The following is a 23874-nucleotide window of genomic DNA, read 5'->3' as shown; positions in this document are numbered from 1 at the left end:
TGAGATTTTCTGTTGTTGTAAAGATGTTTTCTATACCACACAGACACAATAATGAAGGAACTCTTGTAAATTTTGAAGGCTGTATTATGATTACAAATATTGGTATGGATTCCTTGAGGTTAAAATCATTATGCAGATCAATAAGACTATTCAAATCAATAGGACTAATCTTGTTTCTGTTATTCAGCTCTGCTTTTCATTAAAAGGAGAAAGTGGATATGTGTCTGTTTATTTCAAGAAATTTTTATAATGGGCACACACAGCCATGAAGCTTTTGAGTGCTGAAGGAGACTTTGTTTGACCTGAATACAATTTCACTCTTATTTACAGGATCGCCACTCTGAGTGGATAAGACTTGTTATCTTCATAACTTGATGAAAATTAAAAACATGCAGTGAAGGAGGGAACCAGTAACAGGATACCTAAAGATGTACACTTAGTTTTCCACATTAAAGAAAAGAGCTGTTTATCATAGAAATGTAAATATATATTTACTAAATAAAAAATAGTTTTTTACATAAAAATGCATCAACAGATACTATTTTGCCCTGATATTATAACAATGTGACGTACATAGATCTGGACCCAGACTGTTGAACTCCAACTCTATTCTTCAAGCTCTCTAACTTTGGGCACATTGCTTAATCTCTGTATCCTCAGTTTCTATCCTCTGTAAATAGGGATTACAATAGTACCTACCTCTTAAGTTTTGTTGTGAGGGTTACTGTGTCTATTATAAAAATCCTTGAAACATTTCAATCTGGCCCTTACAACTCTTAGCTCTTATGTATATTTCCATTCATCAAATAGAAAATGAGAACCAAAAATGATGTTAGGCACTGGAATTAGGAATTGGTTGCTTACAAAGACAATCTCATTTAATTTCTTTTGTTTACTTTATTTATTTTGTTAACTTTATTTCTGGTCTGAAGTTTATGGATTTTCCAAATGACATATTTTATGTCTTAAATATTATTTTGAATTTAATTAAATTTGATCATTATTTCACCAAGAATTTTGCGTATCTGGTCATGAGGGTTTTTAGTCTTTATCCTTTTTTTGGTAAGTGTTCTTTCAGGTTTGGGCATCAGGTTTATGTTGTTCCTGAAAATGAAATAAAATGTGTTCCCTCTACTTACATTTTCTCAAAATCTTGTACAAGATTCGTATTAATGTTTTCTTCAATGTTTGATAATATTTTATTATCTCGGCATGTATTTTCATTCTGAGATGATTTTGATATTAAATTAACTTGCTTAATAAAGTTATTGAGATTTTCTTTTTTACTTTTTCTCATTTCTGACAACTGGAATTTTCAAAGAATTAATCCATTCTTTCTGAATTTTCAGATTCATTTAAAAATGTTATTTACAAATTTGTTATTCCTTTGATAACTGAAGTCCATCTTTCATTCCCATGTTAATGATTTGTATTGCCTCATTATTTAAAGTAGTATAATGAATTATAATGGACATACAATAAACTGCACATATTAAAAGTATATAATTTAAGATGTATGTAAACTCATGGGACTCTCTCCACAATTAAGATTTTGAATGTTTTCATGAATCTTTAATTTTTGCATACCTCTTGTTAATCTCTCCTTTCTGACTATCCTCATACCATCCCCTTCCCCAGTGTTTTATTAGCTTTTTTTGTTGTTGTTGTTGCTGCTTTGACTTAAGTCCTAACCAGAACAATGGTAAAGGAGGAAATGTTTATTTTAGGTCTCATAATTTCACAGGTTTTAGACCATAGAAGGCTGGCTCCATTACTGGGGGGCTTGAGATGAGGCAGGACATCATGGCTGAAGAGTGTGGCAGAGGGAACCAGCTCATATGATGATCAGGAAGCAGAGAGAGAAATTCTATTGTCCAGATACAAAATATATACCCCATAGCCATGCCCCAATGAATCACTTTCTCTAGCTACACCCCACCTGCCTCCAGCCACCAATCAGTTAATCCCACAAGGGATTAATCCACTGATTAGGTTAAGGCTATAGCCCAATCATTTCTCCTGTAAACCTTCTTGCATTGTCTCACATGTGAGCTTTTGTGGGACACTTCACATCCAAACTATAACACCTAGATAAGCGATAATCTCTTTTCTGTCCTTGTAATTCATTTGCATTTCCAGAATTTTTATAAAAGAAACCAAATCTATGTTTTATCGTCTTTTTTGCTTAACTATATTTATTCATGGAAAATTATTTTGAGATTTATGTTAAATGCATGTATCAATTGTGATTTCCTTTTTATTTCTGAGTAGTTTTCTATTGTATGATTATAATGCCATTTGGCTATCAATCATACTGTGAAAGGGCATTTGAATTGTTTATAGCTTCTGGTTATTACAAATAAAGCTTCTCTGAATATTCATCTATGAGTCTGTTTTTGTGCATCTGCTTTTATTTCTCTGGGTGTACCTGGGAGTGACTATAGCGGCTCTCTAGTATAGGCAAATGCATGTTTAAATATTGCAGGATCTGACAGTCTATTTTCCAATAGGATTGTATCAGTCCATATTTCTGAAGTCAATGTAGGAGAATTCTAGTTTCTTCACATCCTTACTGTTTTTATTTTTTTTTATTTTTATTTTTTAATTTTTTTATTGGTTGTTCAAAACATTACAAAGCTCTTGACATATCATATTTCATACATTAGATTCAAGTGGGTTATGAACTCCCATTTTTACCACAAATACAGATTGCAGAATCACATCAGTTATACATCCACATTTTTAAATAATGCCATATTAGTAACTGTTGTATTCTGCTACCTTTCCTTTCCTCTACTATCCCCCCTCCCCTTCTCTCCCATCTTCTCTCTCTACCCTATCTACTGTAATTCATTACTCTCCTTGTTTTTTTTCCCATTCCCCTCACAACCTCTCATATGTAATTTTGTATAACAATGAGGGTCTCCTTCCATTTCCATGCAATTTCCCTTTTCTCTCCCTTTCCCTCTCTCCTCATGTCTCTGTTTAATGTTAATATTTTTCTCCTGCTCTTCCTCCCTGCTCTGTTCTTAGTTGCTCTCATTATATCAAAGAAGACATTTGGCATTTGTTTTTTAGGGATTGGCTAGCTTCACTTAGCATAATCTGCTCTAATGCCATCCATTTCCCTGCAAATTCCATGATTTTGTCATTTTTTAGTGCAGAGTAATATTCCATTGTGTATAAATGCCACATTTTTTTAATCCATTCATCTATTGAAAGGCATCTGGGTTGGTTCCACAGTCTAGCTATTGTGAATTGTGCTGCTATGAACATCGATGTGGCAGTGTCCTTGTAGTATGCTCTTTTAAGGTCTTTAGGGAATAGCTCGAGAAGGGCAATAGCTGGGTCAAATGGTGGTTCCATTCCCAGCTTTCCAAGGAATCTCCATACTGCTTTCCAAATTGGCCACACCAATTTGCAGTCCCACCAGCAATGTACAAGAGTAACTTTTTCCCCACATCCTCGCCAGCACTTGTTGTTGTTTGACTTCATAATGGCTGCCAATCTTACTGGAGTGAGATGGTGTCTTAGGGTGGTTTTGATTTGCATTTCTCTGACTGCTAGAGAGGGTGAGCATTTTTTCATGTACTTGTTGATTGATTGTATGCCCTCCTCTGAGAAGTGTCTGTTCAGGTCCTTGGCCCATTTGTTGATTGGGTTATTTGTTTTCTTATTGTCTAATTTTTTGAGTTCTTTGTATACTCTGGATATTAGGGCTCTATCTGAAGTATGAGGAGTAAACATTTGTTCCCATGATGTAGGCTCCCTATTTACCTCTCTTATTGTTTCTCTTGCTGAGAAAAAACTTTTTAGTTTAAGTAAGTCCCATTTGTTGATTCTTGTTATTAACTCTTGTGCTATGGGTGTCCTATTAAGGAACTTGGAGCCTGACCCCACAATATGTAGATCAGAGCCAACTTTTTCTTCTTTCAGACTCAGAGTCTCTGATTTGATATCAAGCTCCTTGATCCATTTTGAGTTAACTTTTGTGCATGGCGAGAGAAGGGGATTCAGTTTCATTTTGTTGCATATGGATTTCCAGTTTTCCCAACACCATTTGTTGAAGATGCTGTCCTTCCTCCATTGCACGCTTTTAGCCCCTTTATCAAATATAAGATAATTGTAACTTTGTGATTAGTCTCTGTGTCCTCTATTCTGTACCATTGGTCCACCCGCCTGTTTTGGTACCAGTACCATGCTGTTTTTGTTACTATTGCTCTGTAGTATAGTTTGAAATCTGGCATCACTATGCCGCCTGATTCACACTTCCTGCTTAGAGTTGCTTTTGCTATTCTGGGTCTTTTATTTTTCCATATGAATTTCATGATTGCTTTATCTATTTCTACAAGAAATGCCATTGGGATTTTGATTGGCATTGCATTTACTGTTTTTAAACATAACCATTCTAGTTATATCTCCTGTGGTTTTACTTTGCATTTTCCTAGTGGTTACTTAGGTTGAACTTCTTTCAATGTATTCATTTTATTCTACATTTTACTTGTAAGTTTATCTGCTCAAATATTATGTCAACTTTTTTTTATTTTTAGGAAACGGGGGTTCTCTATTTTTTATCATTAGTATTAAGTTCTGAGCACTTCAAAAATGTATTATGGATACAACTCCCTTATCAAATATGTAATTTTCAAATATTTTATCCCAGTGTGGCCTATGTATTCATTTTCTAAATATAGCAATTTGGAAGATTAGAGGTTTTAAATTTTTGGTAAGATTCAATATATCAGGTTTTTATTTTATGGATTATACATTTTTATTTTATCAAAGAAATCTTTTTTGGGAGGGTTGGTACCAGGGATTGAGCTCAGGGGCAGTCAACCACTGAGCCACATACCCACCCCTATTTTGTATTTTATTTAGAGATGGGGTCTCAGTGAGGTATTTAGTGCCTTGCTGTTGCTGAGGCTGGCTTTGAAGTCACAATCCTCCTGTCTCAGCCTCCCAAGCTGCTGGGATTACAGGCATGTGCACCACACCTGGCTCATAGAAATCCTTGCCTGAGCAAAGGACACACAATTTTTCTCCTGCATATTATTTCATAGAAGGTTTATAATTTTAGGCTTTACAATTAGGTTTGGAGTATATTTTGTTTTTTATATATGTTTGAGTTATTATTTTACATGTAGTTATCCAATAGTTCCAGCATTATTTCTTGAAAAAATTATTTTTTCTCTGTTGAATTGCCTTTGCATATTTGTTGAAAATTCGTTGTTCATATTTGATGGAGTCTACTTTTGGACTTTATTATATTTCATTGATCCATTTGCCTATCTTTGCTATATCATATAAACTTATTTAGTATATGTAGAATATTTACTATGTATATAGTAAATAAGCTGTATTTGTCCTCTAAAATTGTCTTTAATTTTTTTCAGTTGTGCATATCCTAGGACCTTTGAATTTAAACATGAATTTTAAAATTAGGTTGTCAATTTCTATAAGTATTATTGTTATTTTGATTTAGATTGCATTAAATTTGTGGGTCAATTTATAGAGATTTGCCATATTTAACTCTGTTGAGTTTCCAATAAAATAGAACTCTCCATTTTATTTTAGGACTTCTTTAGAATTTCAATATCTAATTGTTTATTGTTAGCATACAGAAATAAATTTATGGACCTTGTGTGGTAGTGCATGCCTGTAATCCTAGCAGTTTAGAAGGCCGATACAGGAGGATCATGAGTTCAAAGTCAGTTCAAAAACAGTTCACTGTTGCTGAGGCACTAAGGAATGCAGTGAGACCCTGTCTCTAAATAAAATAATAGTTAAATAAAGGACTTAGGGTGTTGCTCAGTAATTGAGTGCCCCTGAGTTCAATCCCTGCTACCCCCACTAAACAAACAAATAATTAAACGAACAAATAAGTAAATAAAAATGATTAATTTAGGGGTACCAATCTTGAATTCTGCAAGTTTGCTAAAATTACATATTATATGTTAGCACCATTTTTGTAGAATCCTTTGAATTTTCTACATAAATAATTATGTTACATATGAATAAAGGTAGCTTTACTTCTTTGCAATTCTAGATGACATTTTTTTCTTGCTTTATCATTCAAGCTAAAACCTCCAGTGCAACATTGAATAGAAGTGATAGAGACAGACGTACAGGCCTTTTCCCTGGTATTAGGTGAAAAACACTCAGTGTTTTATTATTAAGTATGTTAACCACAGGTTTCTCAAAGATGTACTTTATCAAGTCAAACTAAAGTTCTCTTTCTTACATCATTTGTGAGAGTTGTGAGCAAGAAAGGAAACTGGATTATGCAAATGACTTTTCTGTTTCTGTTGAGATATTCATACATTTTCCTTTAGTGTGTTTACATGGTGAACTGCACTGGTTTTTAAATATTAAACCAGCTTTGCATTCATAAGATAAACTCCACCTGGCCACAGTGTTTTAAATATTGCATTTGCTTTTCTAACATGTTAAGAATTTTGCTGTATGTAGAAAGATGTGGAACTGTAGTTTTCTGGTAAACTGGCTCCACAAAATGTGTGAAAATAGGCCTCCTATTTGATTTTTCTAGAACAATTTTTGTAGAACTGATATTATTTCTTCCCAAAATGTTTGATAACATAGACCGATTAAATCATTTCAGTTTTAAGTTTTCTTTGTGGGCAGATGTTAAACAAGTTAAATTTCAAAGTATATCAATATCCATATTTATATATGTACTTATCATTATTCAGATTATACATTTCTTTTTGTGTTCTGTTACCTTAAATCTTTCAAGAAATTGTCTTCTTAAACCTATGTTGTCTGTTATCTCATTTGATATCTTATTGCCAATGTACCTTTTCTTTTCTCCTGTGGACAAGTCATCTTCCTGTTCTATCTAGCAACTTTGGTTTGTATCCTCCACATTGTGGAGACTCCAGGTCATTCATGTTTCTTTCTAAAACATTGACTCTTGTTTTAAGCAGATTGAACTCAAATTCCAAACTTATTCCTTCTTGTCATGGTAGGACCCTACCCTTGTAACCTCATTTAACTCTAACTACTTCCTAAAAGCCCTTTCTCCAAACTTAATCATATTGGGAGGTGAGATCTTTCTCAAATGAATTTTAGTGGGAAACAATTTCATCCATGACACTAGCCTATTTGGAATATATATGTGGCTTGCATACTCTAAGATCAGCTAGGCACTTGAGTAGCATTTATATATAGAATTTGGGGTTCTTCTTTAACAACTCTCATCATTCTTCAGTTTTCCCTTATCTTCCATCTACTGTATTCTTCCTGAAATTTAGATTTTTCTTCTTCATTCAAGTAAGATTGCAGATGTTAAATATCTGAGTTTTATCAGTCATGCATGCTCCTAAATGGAGATTACCCAAAATTAAAAAAAAAAAAGCCTATTAATGGGTGAGATCATGTACTGAGTGCTTCTTTCATCCAAGTGTTCACTCTCGCTCAATATTTTCTATCAGCTCTTTCTCACTTAATACTAGGCATAGTGCTTATACTGATAAGTAACCTGAACTGTTGGTCTTCCTGTGGAATATTATAGGGTCTCTTTTAACATAATTTTTAAAAAATTTCACAGAAAAGTGGATTTAAAATATTTTGTGAGCAAGTTATAATTCTGTTGATTTAGGCAATATAATTCATATCAAGCAACAAGTCTGATAACAAGAAAATATTTGGTCTTATTGAGAGAAAGTGAAAGCTGTTTGTTGTATGTGATTTAGCCTTTTTGGCTTAGATTTTTCCCAGAATGACCTAACAAAGAGTACTAGGAAGTATTTGGTTTAATCCCTATCTAAAAATTGCTATGTAAGTTAGAACTTCAGTTTCCATTTTATACTTTCATTAGTATTAAAATGGATTTAGGAATGGCCTAATAGTCTTTGATTGCTAAGCATAGACAAACTTGCTATTGAAAAAATGTATTTACTTTTAAATATGTTCATAAAAGCATTTGGAAAAGGGATACTAATAGTGAAATCCAGTTTGAGCTATGTGACTGATTTGTTTAAAATATGTAGCATTTGACTGCAATTATTTGCTGTCAAAATTCCTGATTTCTGATTAACATTATTCATCAATGCTGCAAATAGTTAATGTGGATATCAAATAACAAAATCAGTGACCTGTGATTTGAAAAGGGGAATGAAGTTACTATAGACTTTAGGAATAAAATTTCCAGTTTCATACAGATGTCCTTAGCAACAAAAAGATGGCTTTTCAGTGTCTTTGTTTCTTAATAACTTTTATTGTTGAGTGCTACCTTTCTGTTGTGATATAATACTTTACTCTTTAAGGGTTGAAGAAAATTTCACAAAATTTCTTTCATTGTTCAGAACTTGCTGTAATTGTCTCTAAAAATCAGACACACTTTTTTCAAATCAGAAATTATTTTAAATTTGGAACTCAGACTTAAAAAAAAAAATCCTGTGATGCCATTAACAGGAATTTCGAGGCCTATAGTGTTCACATTTAGAATTAGATAATTATGTTCTTGTCTTATATCTTCCTAATAATTTATTTTGTTATTTAGTCCATTGTGAATTTTCCATTTATAAAAAGAAACATAACATTTAGTTTGATTTCTATCTTTAATACTATAAACACAGTTAAATGAAAATTGAAGCACAAGTTATATATCTAAGAAGATAGTCATAACTGAATTATTTTACACTGTTTTAGAACATCTTATAAAGATAGTAAAAATATATGTAAGATATTGATTTTATCTTTGGGTAAATATTATACTAAATGATGGAGGAGAAAATGCATTGATAATTCTAACATGCACCATTGATGTTTTATAAAGTTATACCCAGTGAAAATGTTTGAAAAGAAAAAGTGAAGATCTTTTTGTTGCTTCTTTTAACAAACTTTATGGTAAATATCATAAATCAGTGTTTAACATAAATCACTGTTTCGCATTTTTCAATAGTCTTCATTTTTGCCTAATAGAGCAACACATTTAAGGAGAAACAAGTCTTTTTTCCTAGATTAAAGGAATCTATCTGTGTGTGTACTCACACACACATACAATATGTACATATATATTATATGACTTATAAAATGATATTAAAAGTATTTATGATCCAGATCCAACCTTCATTTAAAAGGTATATAATTTCATACCTTCTACTTAGACATAATGCATTCTATAGCTCCCTGTTAGTGGATTAAGACAGAATACACACACAAACACATATACAACTGATCATTAACAGTTTTCAAAATGTATTTCTTCTTTTACTCCTGTGAATATTTACAATGAGAGAGTTTATATGGAAGATGACTAATAATTAAAGTCTGTAGTATATACGGGTAAAGCTTGGGAGGGCAATTTAGCTTTTATCTTTCACTATTAATAAAGTTGTTTGCTTGGAGAGCATAAAATGGCACAGAAGGTAACAATTATTGTCCAAACACAAAATTGGAAAATACAAGTCATAAACTAAGGAAGCATTTATAAGGCCTACTTGATTCTTACTGAGTTATTGGGTCTTTGTTTTATACATACTTTGTTTAGATCAGTACTTGTTTTCATGGTTAAGTTAGATCACAGTGATTTGAGATTTTTTAGAAATAATTATAACTTAATTGTGAAAGTAAAATACTGATACGAAATGCAATACAGTAAATCTTTGATATTATAAAATAACTGACTTTGGCTAAATACAGATACTATTTAAATTATGTACTTGATGTTTGATGAACTGTTTTCTCCACTCAATTATAAATTATATGAGATCATGGATCATGCCTTCATTTTTGGATTTCTGTTATACAGAAGTGATGTTGGTCAATAACAGATTCACAATAAACCCCTGGTGAATGAATAAATAGATGTCAATAAATGATTTACTCTGAAATTCTTGAGACACATTAACTATGATGTATTTTAGAAAGTCTTACTGAATAAGAGAATTGAGGTTTCCATGAAAGAATCATTTGGAAAAAAATAAATTTCAAACAAGCAGGCCAGAGAAGCAGAAGAAATATACCTATGGGTTGGAGTAGTACCCCCTTTTTATGTTTTTTCATTATGATTCCCCATTCTTGATGTGAAGGCATAAAACCTTTGTTTTATAATCCTGCAATTCCTTTGTTTATTTCTTAGTATTTTCTATTCAAACTTGACCTTGGCTTTAAAGCCCTGCTGTGGGAAATGAGGTCATAGCAAAAGTGTATAGAGTGAAACAGAAAGAGTTATATATGATGGTATTACATCATAAAGATAAGAGATAAAGTCTCTCATAGGACTGTTTGAAGAAAGGAGAGCAAAATAGTGGAAGGCTTGCAAAAGAATCATGACTTAGTATGGAATTTGTCCCTATTAGATTAAGATTTATTCACACAAATGAATCCCCAGATTTATTTATGAGTCAGACAGCAGGAGGACAGTCCAGGAAGCCAACACATTCCTCAACTTTCATGTGTCCCTGAAGAGTGTGCAATGCTTGATAGCAGGAGAATACATTGTCAACTGGCATGCAGGAGCATTGAGAACCTAAGAGAAGTGGAGCAACCACCAAGATTCCTGCAGCCATGAGCAGTTTGGAAGAGCAGCTGAGGTTTCCAGTGCTCTGAGAAGTAGCTATGTTGGTGGGTTTGAAAGTTTTTCACAGTCGAGATGGAAGATGCAGACAGATGATATCATAGCCAAGTCCAAGGACCAGAAGAGGTGGATAGAAAGATTCCCAGCAAAGACTAGAAGTCAAGGTATCCTCCACAATTTGATGATACTATAAAACTTTTAGCCTCTCCTCTGTAAATAAATAATAAAGTGTTTCCTAAGAAAAGAAAGCCAAGGGAAGTGGCCAACTTTAGCTTGAACCTCCGCTAACTGTGATTAGTCAGAATTGACCTTATGTTAATCTATCTTTAGTTGGAATGGGGGCTTTAATTTAAGAGTTATTTATGGAAGTTACATTTGCACTTCTGAGTTCTGGGTGTGAAAGTATCTTACTCACTTCATGAGTTTTATGAAGATCAAACAAGCTTTCTAAAAAATAGAGAAAATAAATTAATAATTATTCCAACAGGGGATCCATTTGTTATCACAGGGCAGTTTGTCATGCCAACAAATGTATTTTTCTTATTTATTGATGATAACATGGTAACTATGTCAGCTTTTCATATATTTTGTCTGTGTTTAATTTTTCTTTTTCTGTCTTGATCTCTCTCTGCCTCCTTCTTTCAAACACAAGCATGTGCACACATACACACATAACCACACAATGCACATTCTAACACAGTATTGTCCATCTTATTTAGCTGGTAAAGAAACTGAAGAGGTTATATAAATTGATCAAACCTGCACAATAAATGGCAGACATCTACTTTCCTTTAGAGACTTTGTTCTTTTTATTGATTATTTGGCCTGGAAAAAGAAAGAAATAAACAAAACACCAATTTACCCAAACATAATCTTTTTTCCTTACTGCTGGCAAATGATTCTAAAACTTCTAACATGAATCTGACAGTAAAGCATTAAATATAAAAGATCTTGGATTGATAAGGTAATCTATGAACATTAAACAAAATGATTTATTATAATTTTACTGAAGTCATGATATGGCATGAGAGATTACAATAGAAGTATCGAGTTTATACCAATGTAAGAAGGCACTGAATTGTAAATTTTTTATGTTTTATGTTTTAAATTATAGTAATGTATCAAGATTCATGTTAGAAATATTAAAAATTCAGGGGCTGGGATTGTGGCTTAGCTGTAGAGCACTTGCTTAGCATGGGCGGGACTGGGTTCAATCCTCAGTACTACATAAAAAATAAAGGCATTGTGTTGTGTCCATGTACACCTAAAAAATAAATATTTTTTTAAAAAAGAAATATTTAAAATTCAAAGATATAGCCATTTTTGTTGTCAAGATACTATAGCATACAGAATCAGAAACTTTAATAAGAAAAAATAATCACAGGAAGCAATGCCAAGAAACCCTTGAGTAGGTATAACTTGTGACAATGATTTGTGGTGGTCACTATTACATTCCTATTCTAGATATGACATTTCATCTTCTTGTCATTAAATAATACTAAGTTAGGTTTTGAATCTGGTAATTTTTTTTTTTTTGCTATCTTTAGTAAATGTTTAAAGTCTTTTTAAAAAATACTATAAAAGAAATATGTCTTCTAAAGTCTTTACTTCTGAACTTTAACAAAAATATTTTTTCATCATTGTTAATATTTTTTAAACACCCTATAGATTTTACACTTTATACAGGATATTCACTATTTTTTCACAATCAGTTTACTGAATGGAAATGATCTTGGCTTTTAAACAACCCTATCCAATTTCCTTTTAACTATGTAACTAACACATAAAAATTGATTGTCCTTCTGTGGCTTATATCAACATTCCTCCTGCATTTCCAGCGGTATAAATGAAATAAAAATCAATGCTCTAGTAACTAAGTTAATGGAAGTGTAAGAAGTACATTTGGTGTCAACATCTAAGTTCTTCAAAGGGGAATGAACTGTGTACGTTCTTAGACTTTTCATTTTAATAATCACAAATAAAAGTGTAGCCCAATAAAGGTATGGATCTATATTTTAAATTGCCATAAAGTGGGTTGCACATAGCCTATTGCCCTAACTATAGTCAAGTTAATGTCTATTCCACTCAAAACAGATGATTTTTCTCAGTTTTTTAACAGTTTTTTGTTTTAGAAATTTTCCAAGTCCTCATAAGAATAGCTTACTTCAGTGACTTTTATTTTATTTGCTTATAAAATATAAGCCACTGAAGTAATATTATATTATATTATATTATATATTCTAATAACATATAATATTCTAATAACAACTCCAAAAGGTGGAAGTATAAAAGATTCTTAACATTAGTAGGTAAATAAAAGGCAGCAGATGTACTATTAACATAATATATCAAATACAGGACAAGAACAATTAGTAACAGTCTTACAGGAGTACTCCTAAAAGTTTGAATTTATGTCCAATTACATTTTATATTACAAAAGAATGGAAACATTCTTTTTTGAAATTTTACCGTACCCAAGATCCACATGAAATCTTTATATGTTTTTAGTATCAGTTATATGCATATATTAAATTTACAATGTAATTATTTCTTTAAAATTTGGTATATTCATTCAATGGCAAAGGTTTTAAAAAAGAGGTTCTTAACTATGAAACAGATTTCATTGTACAAAAGAGACTGGAACATCTACATCCAGATTTCATATCTTATACTAGTCACTTAAATGTGTCTATTTATTAATTTAATTGTCAAAAATTATTGAAGCCCAACTATTCAGCAATAGAGCAAAGAAGAAAGTGTAACAAATTACTAAAGTAAGGGCATTGGATCACCTTATGAAAAGGAATGGTGTGGTTGTATTTGGGAGAGGTGTCAAATTTTTGCAAGAGTTATGTCAACAAATTAGAAAGCAAGTGTTTTAGTGATGTGTAAAATTTTGTGAACAAAAGTAAGACTAGACAGGATCAGTAATAGAGTCCTTTGGCATAGTTATATGATATTTTCCTAGGAGCTTCAAGCGAGAGAAGATAAAATAAACTGCAAGTTTTCCAGGATGATTGATGATTCCCAGGAAAACTGAGATATCTATGAAGGGTAAGACTAGTGATCACTTAGTTGAAAAATTTAGCTCCAGTTTTAGGATGGGTATGGAATCAGATAAAGACAGAATTCTTTTAACCTTCAGATTATACAACTCTTTTTTTTTTTTCTTGTATTAGTGGTTTAACTCGGGGATATTTGACTACTGAGCCACATCCCCAGCCCTATTTTGTATTCTGTTTAGAGCAGGATCTGACTGAGTTGCTTATCACCTCACTTTTGCTGAGGCTGGCTTTGAACTCACAATCCTCCTACCTGAGCCTCCTCAGCCACTGGGATTACAAGAGTGTGCCACAGTGTCAGGCTCCATGATTATTCTTTATCCTCACTCCTGCTCACCTCATTAAGTCCTATTTGAGTATATATTCTAATAATTAAAGATTCGTGTCCTAAATCTTTCCATCTTTGACTACCATAGTACAAAATACTATTATCTGTCTCGCCACGATTGATATAATTATCCTTCTTTAGATTATTTTGCTTATATTCATCCTATTAGCCTATTTTTTCTCAATTTAACTTATCAAATTATTGGATGTTTTCATATGTATGTATATATGTATATCTCTACCACTATATTGTATCTAATATTGTCTATCCTCCATTCTCAGAATATAACATCATGACAACAGTAACTTCATCACTATATTTTGTAAATCTATCACAGGCATTAAAATACTATTGATGATGTCCATTACATATCCATTGCATACTTGAAAGAAGTAAATTTGCACCATTTTGAATGAACACATTTTCACTTTGATAGCAAATTTTGTTACTATGTCATGTTAATTGGTCATGGCTAGTATCTTATATCCAATAATTTATTTATTTTGATTTTTGTAAATACCTTAATGTTTGAATTAACTTAAATATTCTTGAAATACTGCTCAATTTCTACTAAAGTGATTCAACTTTGCAAACTTTTAAAACCCGCGTATGAATAGTAATTTATTTCTATCTAATCCAATATAATTTAATACGACACAATCTAACTAGCTATTTCTTAGTACATGCAATTGTGACTATCTTCCAGAAAAATAAAATTTAAATTTGGGTACCTTAGCTAAGAAGAGAGAAAAAGAAGAAAGGAAGGGATTAAAAAAGGAAGGAATGGGCTGGGGATGTGGCTCAGGCAGTAGCACGCTTGCCTGGCATGTGCGGGGTACTGGGTTCGATCCTCAGCACCACATAAAAATAAAATAAAGATGTTGTGTCCACTGAAAACTGAAAAATAAATATTAAACAATTCTCTATCTCTCTTTTACAAAAAAAAGGAAGGAATGGAATGCCAAGGCTATTCAGTAATTAGTGAATTCCTCTTCAATGAAGGACTGGTCTGAGTTGTATTTTTTAAGCTTAGGTATAGGTTGAGTTTTTAATTTTTATTTTTTGGGTTATTTCTTATTAGTTTTCATATTTTTACTTTAAATTTCATTTCTCTGTGCATGCAGAATATTTGTTTGACAATGGTCTTTTAAAATTTCCACATTTTTTTTTCTTTTAACATGTTTGGTTCAATTCTTTTGAAAGTAGAAAGTATCTATTGGAGAAAACACAGCATCAAATAGTGTGTGTGTGTATGTGTGTGTGTGTGTATGTGTGTGTGTGTTCCAATAGCAATCAGATTAACTATTAAATATTGTAGAAAAATATTTTATTTTTCTGACTAATTCTTGTATAAATTAACTTCATGTAAAACTTTCAGATTTCTTGCTTTTAAATTGTCAGGATCTATTTATTTTTCCTTTCCACTCAGGCTTTATGTTAATTAGTCATCTTTATGGAGACATTTGAATTTTTCAAAAATTTTCTTTCCCTATAGGTAGTTTGATTTCTTATTAAATTAATTTGGAATTACTACATGCTGGATTTTATAATAAAATGAATGTGAAATTGTATATTTAAATTTGGTCATTTCCTATGGCAAATCTTGAAAAATAGATTTATTAAAATTACTGTTTTTATGTATTAGCAAAGTGGTTAATGACGCCTCTAAGAACATATAACTAAGGCAGAATTAAATTTGAACTTGGGATGTTCTTTGGCAGCCCTGGGGGAATACGAATCTTGAAGCAGGAATACACTCACATGCTGTGATCTTCAATTTAACTTTGGGCCACAGAGCTCCTGTGGAGGGTGTTGACAAGCAGCCCACCAAGCTTTTGTGAGTCATGTGTTGCCAAAATCCCTCAGCCCTGATGAAGAGGAATCTGGAACTGACTCAAAATAATGTGGTAGGGAGCTTTAGTCATATAGACAATTTCCAGACTTGAGTTTTATAACGCATAAAAACAAATAAATTTGATCCTGTATTTCCAGAAGTCTCTGCAAGTGAGGTGATACCACCCTGAAGCAGACTGCCTTGATATTACAGCTGTTACACATTGGGGATTAGTTTCCATGGGGAAAACATCAGATAATTTAATTGTCTGACCAAACAATTAATTTCATTGCAAAAGGAATGAGGCCCCATCTCTTTTCTTGCCATTCCCAGACAGCATGGTGTGAGAATCAGCAGATTTCGTTAATATTTTGGATGCTGTTCTACAGAATATTTTATGTGCTTTTTTGAAACAATAGGACATTGCATTCTCCATTCATATCCTGAACACTAGAAATCTAGGGCTTGACATTTTCCCTCTTTCTATACTTAGATAGGATATGAGATTTGTTTATTGTTTAACAACTATTTAGTGTGTAATAGTTGTGATTACATTTAACATTGAATCCACTGGTTTCAGAAAGGAGAAACATAACATTTAAGATTATTATCACTATGCAAGAGGAGCCATGGGCCTCCTCTGGAGGGAAGATTATAGGACTATGGGCAACAACCTTTTGCAGTGATATTGTGATATTTTTTTCTATATGAAGGCTTACATGAGTTGGTGCATTATCTGATTGGAAGCTGTGAAGATGCATTGAATTTTGATAGGAGTGTTATATTAGGTAAGGAGTGTCATGTTAGGTAAATAACATCTTTGGCACTGTATGCATAGGAAGAAAGTTGTATATCTCTGGCAATGCAATGGTAGAATGCACAACAATTGAACAACCCAGTGTCTACCATCTTTAGATGACAGCCCTCAACATGAGTGAGTGGACCATGGATAAACAGTTTTTATTTTTAAGTATCTTGACTCTCTTGAATGTATGTAGTTTAATTTGGAGATAGGATTGACCTAAGTAAGTTGATTCATAGATTGGCCAATAAAACATGAAGTGGACCCTTGGGAAGGGATATGATGTATATTTTCTCTTAGCAATTCAAACTAGATAAAAAATAGCATGAATTAGGTAGTACTGAAAATAAAAAGGTGAAATTGTAGAGCAAATTCATGGGGTGAGAGCACAATGGCCATTGGTAAGCCAAAATCATGCAGGAACAGAAATAAATCCAGAAGGAAAAGTCATGAAGTTGAAAACACCTTTGCAGAATAAAAAACAAAGTACAACAAAACAAAATAAACAAAAAAACTTCAGTCTGTTTCCAAGGCCCATGCAAATAGGAATATAGAAACTCTTACCAAAAAGGAAAAGGTGGCACTAGAGAGTGACAATATGCATGGCTCTCACTGTCATATTTCAAAGAGTTCCTTTATCCCTAAGTGGTGTTCCAGTTCCATTTCCTATGAGGCTAAGTGATATTTCATTAAGATTCTTTGTGTGAAGTAATGCTCCTTTACTTAGTCAAGAGAACTCAATATGGGTAGTTTAATCAAAATTTACAATTTATTTCAAGATTATAACAAAGAAAAAATGCACCAGACAGAATAAAACAGGAATTGTAATAGAGGTCAACATATTGCACAGGGGAGAAAGAGTGAATTCAACTTCTTTAAACAAAAGGCAGGTGAGTTTTAAGCTCTTGGGTGAGCTACTGGAAAAATACGGGACTTTAGAAGGAAGGTCAATCCATGTAATTAAGCCATTTTTATTTGCTGGTTCGTGCTTATTCAAGTTAGGGTTCTACCTCACAAATTGGAAGATAGGGACTTTATCATCTTTGATTATATTTCAGAGCGATAACTCCCAGGTGCTTGAGAGACATTTCTGGGTTGTAAAACAGGATAAAGAGTCTGGGACAAAATTTACATCTCAAGGGGCAGAGGAAGAATTCATAGTTGCAAGTGTTCTAAAGTAAATGCTCTAAGAAAAGGAGGGCAGAGACCTGTAGTCAGGAACAAGCCATCTAATCAAACTGATGATTAAGACCATCTTGGTTAATTGTCTTAGTAACTCATAGAGCTAAAGGTTCGAAAACCAAGCTTCAGGAAGGCAGGAAACAGAGACTGCAGAGACCCTGGCAGCAAAATGCCTGTGTCTTCTTTTCAAACTGCCGTCATTAAAGTGTCACAGTTTCCTGTACACGGAAAATCACCAAGAACATCTTTGACCTAATTTAGGTAGGATACACATATATTCGTTATGTTCATTCATTCATTCATTGAACAAATATTTACTGAGTACCTACGGTGAACCAGACACCATTCTCAATGCTAGGGATTTATGCATCGATAAACGCATAAACAAAATATTTAAAATTATCTAACTCACAAAGATCATATTCTAGAGATATGGCAAAAGATAACAGACCAAAATAAATACATGAAATATATACTATATAATAGGGGGCATTAATTTACATGAAGGAAATTATTGCAAAGGGAAGGAAATATACTACTTCCTACCACAGTTAGATATACCCAGTGTATATTTCCCCAGCCACTCTGAGTCTACTTGATGGGTAATGATCAAATTTCAGGGAATCATAATGAGATGGAGAAATAATCAAATCGTTGGTTGCTCACAGTCTCTGACATCTGTTTCTATACAACACACTCTTGAGTTCTTATGAGTGTGTTTTTGTATACTTTGTAAATTAAATACCTACATTAGTTTAGGATGTCTAAGAACATATTAAAAATATTATGAAAGACTATCTTACAACATTAATATTGGTTAACTTGGCTGGTAGCTTATGGGTAATATTTTGGTCTCTCTTTTTTCCATATTTTATAAATTTTCATTAATGGACATATTCACCATGATAATTGGAAAACATTTTAAACTTTAAAATTATAACTTTTTATATAACTTTATCATTATCATCATAATATTAACTTTTAGTAGTAGGTGCTTTAATTTTCTTTATTTTATTTAACTCTAAAAAATGAGAAGTTAGGGCTTCTGGGAAGTCAGGGCTAGAATATAAAAGACCTTGTTTGCACATTGAGGAGTTGACAATCAGAGGAAATTCTTATCATCCACAAATCCAAATGCTTATATAAACCTTATCCTTATATGCTTCAAACCTTTAGATTGTGCAGTTTCAGATTATTTTCATATTTATTTTGTAAATTTTCTGGAGTAAAATTGCATTCATTTTAAAAATAGAAAAAAATAATTTTGAAATCCTGATCTCAAAGTTGATGGAACAATATACTTGATTTAGGGAAGCCATTGTAGTTCCATGAAGTTATGTTCTATAATTTTCACTTCCTTTAAGGCTTTTAATCTAACACTGTTCCTCTTTTAAAATAATATCAAAACAATTTCCAATAAGTAAATATTATGTGCAAGGAAAGTAATTATATCAATACGATGGCCTCCACATCTGTTGAAAAAGGATGTGTTTTACTATTGCTACGTAAGGTCAAGTTTGAAAAATGATGGCATGCTGCCGTACACTTGCATATTTTTTTTTACTTGACTGGTTAGCTATTTACTCTTTGGCTTGTTGATGGCTTTCCTAATTGGATAGAAAAGGTGTAGTTACTCACCACAATATAAAATATTGAAAGGTGACAGAAAGAAAGCACTTTACTAGTCTCTTGGGAAAGAAAATTGCTTATCTGTAATTGTTTTGCTCTCTGAAGAAATATATCAGATTGCCACTTCCACATGAATCTCCTGGTTGTAGTGTGACCCACTATTTTAATGTCAACAGAAACAAACCCATGTAGAGTTTCTCTGACTTTTGTATGCTTTAGTTAACACGAGGCACCTTTAAGCTACAATTTGTACACGAAGATGGCAGCAGAGGAGGGTAGGGATTGATTTGTAAGTCGTGTCCTAGCATGCAGAGTGACAAACAGTGGACAGAAGTACCAGAAACAGAGAAAGGAAAGTAAAAATAAAATATACACCCATCATCTTACCTAAAAGGGGACATGTAGTAGGACATTGATGAAATTAATGTTATAAAATTCTAAATAGACCAGCACCTAGAGCCTGGATGAGGATCTTAACTAATTAAGATCTTAGTTAATCTTAACTCATTCCATGACTATTTATTGCTTACTTATGATATGTCAGGCTCTGTATTATATAATGGAGATGTACTAAGTGAACAAAATAGATGTGGTTTCTGCATTTACACAGAATGCTCAACTAAAAATAGTAAATTGATTTAATGTAAAAATATATAAGGAGTTAAGTAAGTGTAAGGTTTGGGGAGATTCAGAAAAAGAAAACACTACCAAGGAAGGCCAGAGAAACAACAGGAGGGATGAGCTGAATGCAGTTTTGACTGCTGGAATGTGGCAAGTGTTGAAACTAGAGTAGGGAACTGGGCAGGTGGCACACTTCTCACATCAGGTAAACCAGAAATGATACCCAAGTAAATCCAAGCTCATTCTTCTTTCTATTGTTACTTATCAAATGCTTGCAACATTACATGCTGTTCAAGATGCAAAGATAATAGAACTATTTTTAACTTCTAGTATCTCTAATTTGGTAAGACAGAAAGCCAAACAAAAGAATATCAATACAGGGTGTAAGAGTCAGAAATGCTGAAGAAACATGAAGGAAATCGAGGAGGAGAGTCTAGTGTATGAGAGAGGGTAAGAGGTGATTTGGGGTTTTTGGTTAAGAGGTGACCTTTTGTTTATAAAGGTCATGGAGAGCTGGTCAAGTGGCAATGGACAGGACATTTGACAGAGTGAGGATGGATGGCCGGTGGCTTAGATGCATGGGCATGAGCAACAAGGTATTCCCAACTGCACGTGCAATAATTTGACTACAGCACTGTTTTTTCCAAAAAGTATTTCAGAAAAAAACCTACTGTGAATTGGAAGCACTTTATTTCCTTGTTGGAAAGTTGTAATCCTCATTAGCATAGTGTGGAATCTGAAAAAAAAGTACAGTGATAAAAACTGTTTTAACTATTTACACATCATTTTTTAAAAATTATTTGACCACAGAATATTCTCCACTCTTCTTCTTTGGATTTACAAAACCTGCTAACAATCCATGAAACAATTTGAAATTGATAGAACCCAGAATGGGTGGTGGAGAGAGTCAGAGGATGTGGACTCACAAAAGCTGTGATCTACCAGATTCATCATTTGGAGATAACTCACTGAATGTTTCCTCATTCAGTGTGAAAGAGATCCAATGGAGTGACACATTCAGCTTCACTCATCTCCTTTAAATATGTTTTCTTTAGGCTTTGCATCACTGCAGTCAAAAGACCTGACAAGAAAAATTTTGAGCAGGAAATGTTTATTTTAGCTCCTGGTTTCAGAGGTTTGAGTCCATGGTAAGCAGACTCCATAGCTCTGGGTCTGAGGCGAGGACAAATGACATGGTTCCAGGGCATGACAAAGGAAAGTACCTTCTTGCCTTATCTCACATATAGAGGTTTTGGGGCAGACCTCATATCTAAGCCATAACCAAAAGGTCTGTGGGGAAAGACTTATCTGAATGGTAAACATTTAAACATTAAATGAGAATATGAAGACAACTGCATCATTCCTCCTCTTAAATGTGCAACCAACTAGGGGAGTTTCTCCAGGTAGGAAAATTTACTCTAGTTCAACATCCTCTAGGGATCTGAGGGAGATTTTCCTATTCTGATTCAACATTAAGAAAACACATATACTCAAATTTTAATGATGCAGAGAATATTAGCATGGCCCCTGCATGAGGATGACATGCAAATTCATGGAGTGTTTCATATTTTTATTCTGAGCTCCAGCCACTTAGAGAAATTGGGGTAAAGTTTTATGGCCTAAAAGCTACTGAAGAAGCAGGTGGTGCTGAGGGAAACCCCTCTGACCACTCTGAAAATAGAAAAGAAGTTTACATCCAGTTTTATTCAGGAAGGAGTTTAGTCCAAAAGCTGCCACTGTCTAAGGGATCCCTCTAGAGAAAATTTCAAAGGAATTGGCTGATACCAGTTGGTTGAGGACCATGTCTGTGGAGTTTGCGTGGTGTCCAGTGAGCAAAGTGAAATTATAAAGACAAAGGAGGGAGATATTTCCAAGGACCCCCACTCCCATCTGAATAAGAAAGATAACCCCAGTTTCCAACTGGACAATAGCCATCATGGTGATTTTGATGGAATGAAAGGAAAGGGTAGTCAGACAACAAAAAATAAATATTACCATCACCATGCCCAGTAACCTTTACTGCTAAACCTAATACATATTTTCTTAGTTTAAGTGGGCATTAAATATGCATGCTTGTGGATTCAGAAGCTGTTCTTGAAAGTTCTACTTGGGAATAGTTTAAATGTCCACCCACAGGAAGCAGGTGAATGCATTATGGTTCATCTGCAGGGCATTGTGTTCCATACCTGTAAACTGAGTGAGGAAGATCTTTCTATTCTGATTTACCAACTAGTTGCTTTCTGAAATGAAGAGCCAGGTGAAGAACTATGTATGGATTATGCCAAAGTTTTTCTAAGTATGTAGAGGAATAAAAATACAGGAACAGAATACATGCAAATTTTAGAAGAAAAGCTTCTAAAATAGTGGCTTTATTCTTGCAAATATAAATGTTCCACATAATTAGTAAACATTGTTGAATCAAATTAAATATTTTAAAAACACAAAAATTGAAAAGTGAAAAAATGAGCCAATATTCAGTCAGTGACCTCTGTGAAAATGAAATATTCAAGTGAATTGAAAATATATAATTTTGATAGTTTTGCCTCTACGGTATACAGTCTGTCAATAAAGCTTAAATTTTGTTTACATTCAAATTTTGTTTACATTTTTGTTAATATTTAACAAAAAATAGAAAGCACATTTGACTGCAAGAATAAACCATATCTCCAACATAGATTCATTAGTAATAAGAGAGACATCTTAGTTATCTATTCCTCATTTGCTTTTTTTCCCCTCAATATTTTTACGGTTTATACAAGGTAAGGAGGTTATGTTTATTGTGCCCTATGAGATCCAGATATTAAGGAAGTTAGTATTTATCCTGAAATTAACTGAGAGCCACCAAACTATTTCAACAAGGAACTACAATGGCCAGATTTAATTTGGCAGCTGGAGTAGAAGCATAGAAGATAAATTAGAGGTGGAACTGAACCTAAGAAAACAATCTACAACGAAAGCAGGAGTCATCCAAGGAAGAATTGATAAGGTCTTGAGTTACACCAATGGCAGTAATTTACTGAAGAAGGGAATGGATATGGCCTATATTTAGGAGGTTGAATCCAAGTACTAGGAAACTAATTAGATATATGATGTCAGAGAGGGGAAGTCTGGGGGTAATTCCCAAATTTCTGAAAGGAGTTCAATTGTATTTGGTTTGGTAGATATGAAAACCTCTATTTTTAGCATTCCGAGGTGTGTGGCTTGAGAATCTAAATGGAGAGGTCTAGTTGGTCATTGTATATATTTATTTGAAACCTAGAGACATTTATAGTCTAGAAATTCAGGCATGATCGTTATCTATTAATTAGTGGTACTTTGCTCCCAGGACAATAGTATCAATAAGGTTCTTTAGGAAGGTATCTGGAACAATTAACCTACTCCATATAAATACTGAACATTTATAATGTGCCCACTATGTGTAAGTATCACATGAAACACTCTACACATATCATCCCATGTAATCCTCATGACTACTCTGTAAAGTAAGCACTATTACAATATTATTATCACTTTTTGCTATTTAATTATCTTTCAAGGAATACATACTAAAATAATTTTGCTGTATGAGGGTCTTTGAAAAATGTAATTTTAATCAGGGATGGGCATTAAGTCTTCTATGGGAATAAAGAACAGAAAACCATGGTGTTCTCATTCCTTTTTTTGTTTCTTCTATAAAAGGTCAAACTCAGCTGCATAGTGTACTGTAGCAATTATGATTCACAGAATTGGTTCTCTGCTAGAAATCTACTCAGAAAAAGGTTTTGTTTGTTTGTTTGCTTTTAAAAGAGGAGACATAATTTATTTTTTATATGCAGATACAGGAAGAGGAGATGTCCATGTCTTAGAAAATGATCAAAGTTACTTAACTTGAAAACA

At 33.1% G+C, this 23874-nt stretch overlaps 1 protein-coding gene and 1 non-coding gene across 2 annotated transcripts in view; both read left to right on the top strand.

Moving 5' to 3' along the window:
• The window catches only part of Cnbd1 (cyclic nucleotide binding domain containing 1), a 315836-nt gene that overhangs the window by 151077 nt on the left and 140885 nt on the right, over window positions 1-23874 (top strand). The window lies entirely within an intron of this gene.
• Window positions 21460-21570, top strand: LOC120883780 (U6 spliceosomal RNA). Its single transcript, XR_005725979.1, has one exon. It is a non-coding gene; the product is annotated as a U6 spliceosomal RNA (small nuclear RNA).

This window comes from Ictidomys tridecemlineatus, chromosome 7 (assembly GCF_052094955.1).
Source record: "Ictidomys tridecemlineatus isolate mIctTri1 chromosome 7, mIctTri1.hap1, whole genome shotgun sequence".
Taxonomy (NCBI): Eukaryota; Metazoa; Chordata; class Mammalia; order Rodentia; family Sciuridae; genus Ictidomys; species Ictidomys tridecemlineatus.
This window is presented reverse-complemented; position numbering and strand designations above follow the sequence as displayed.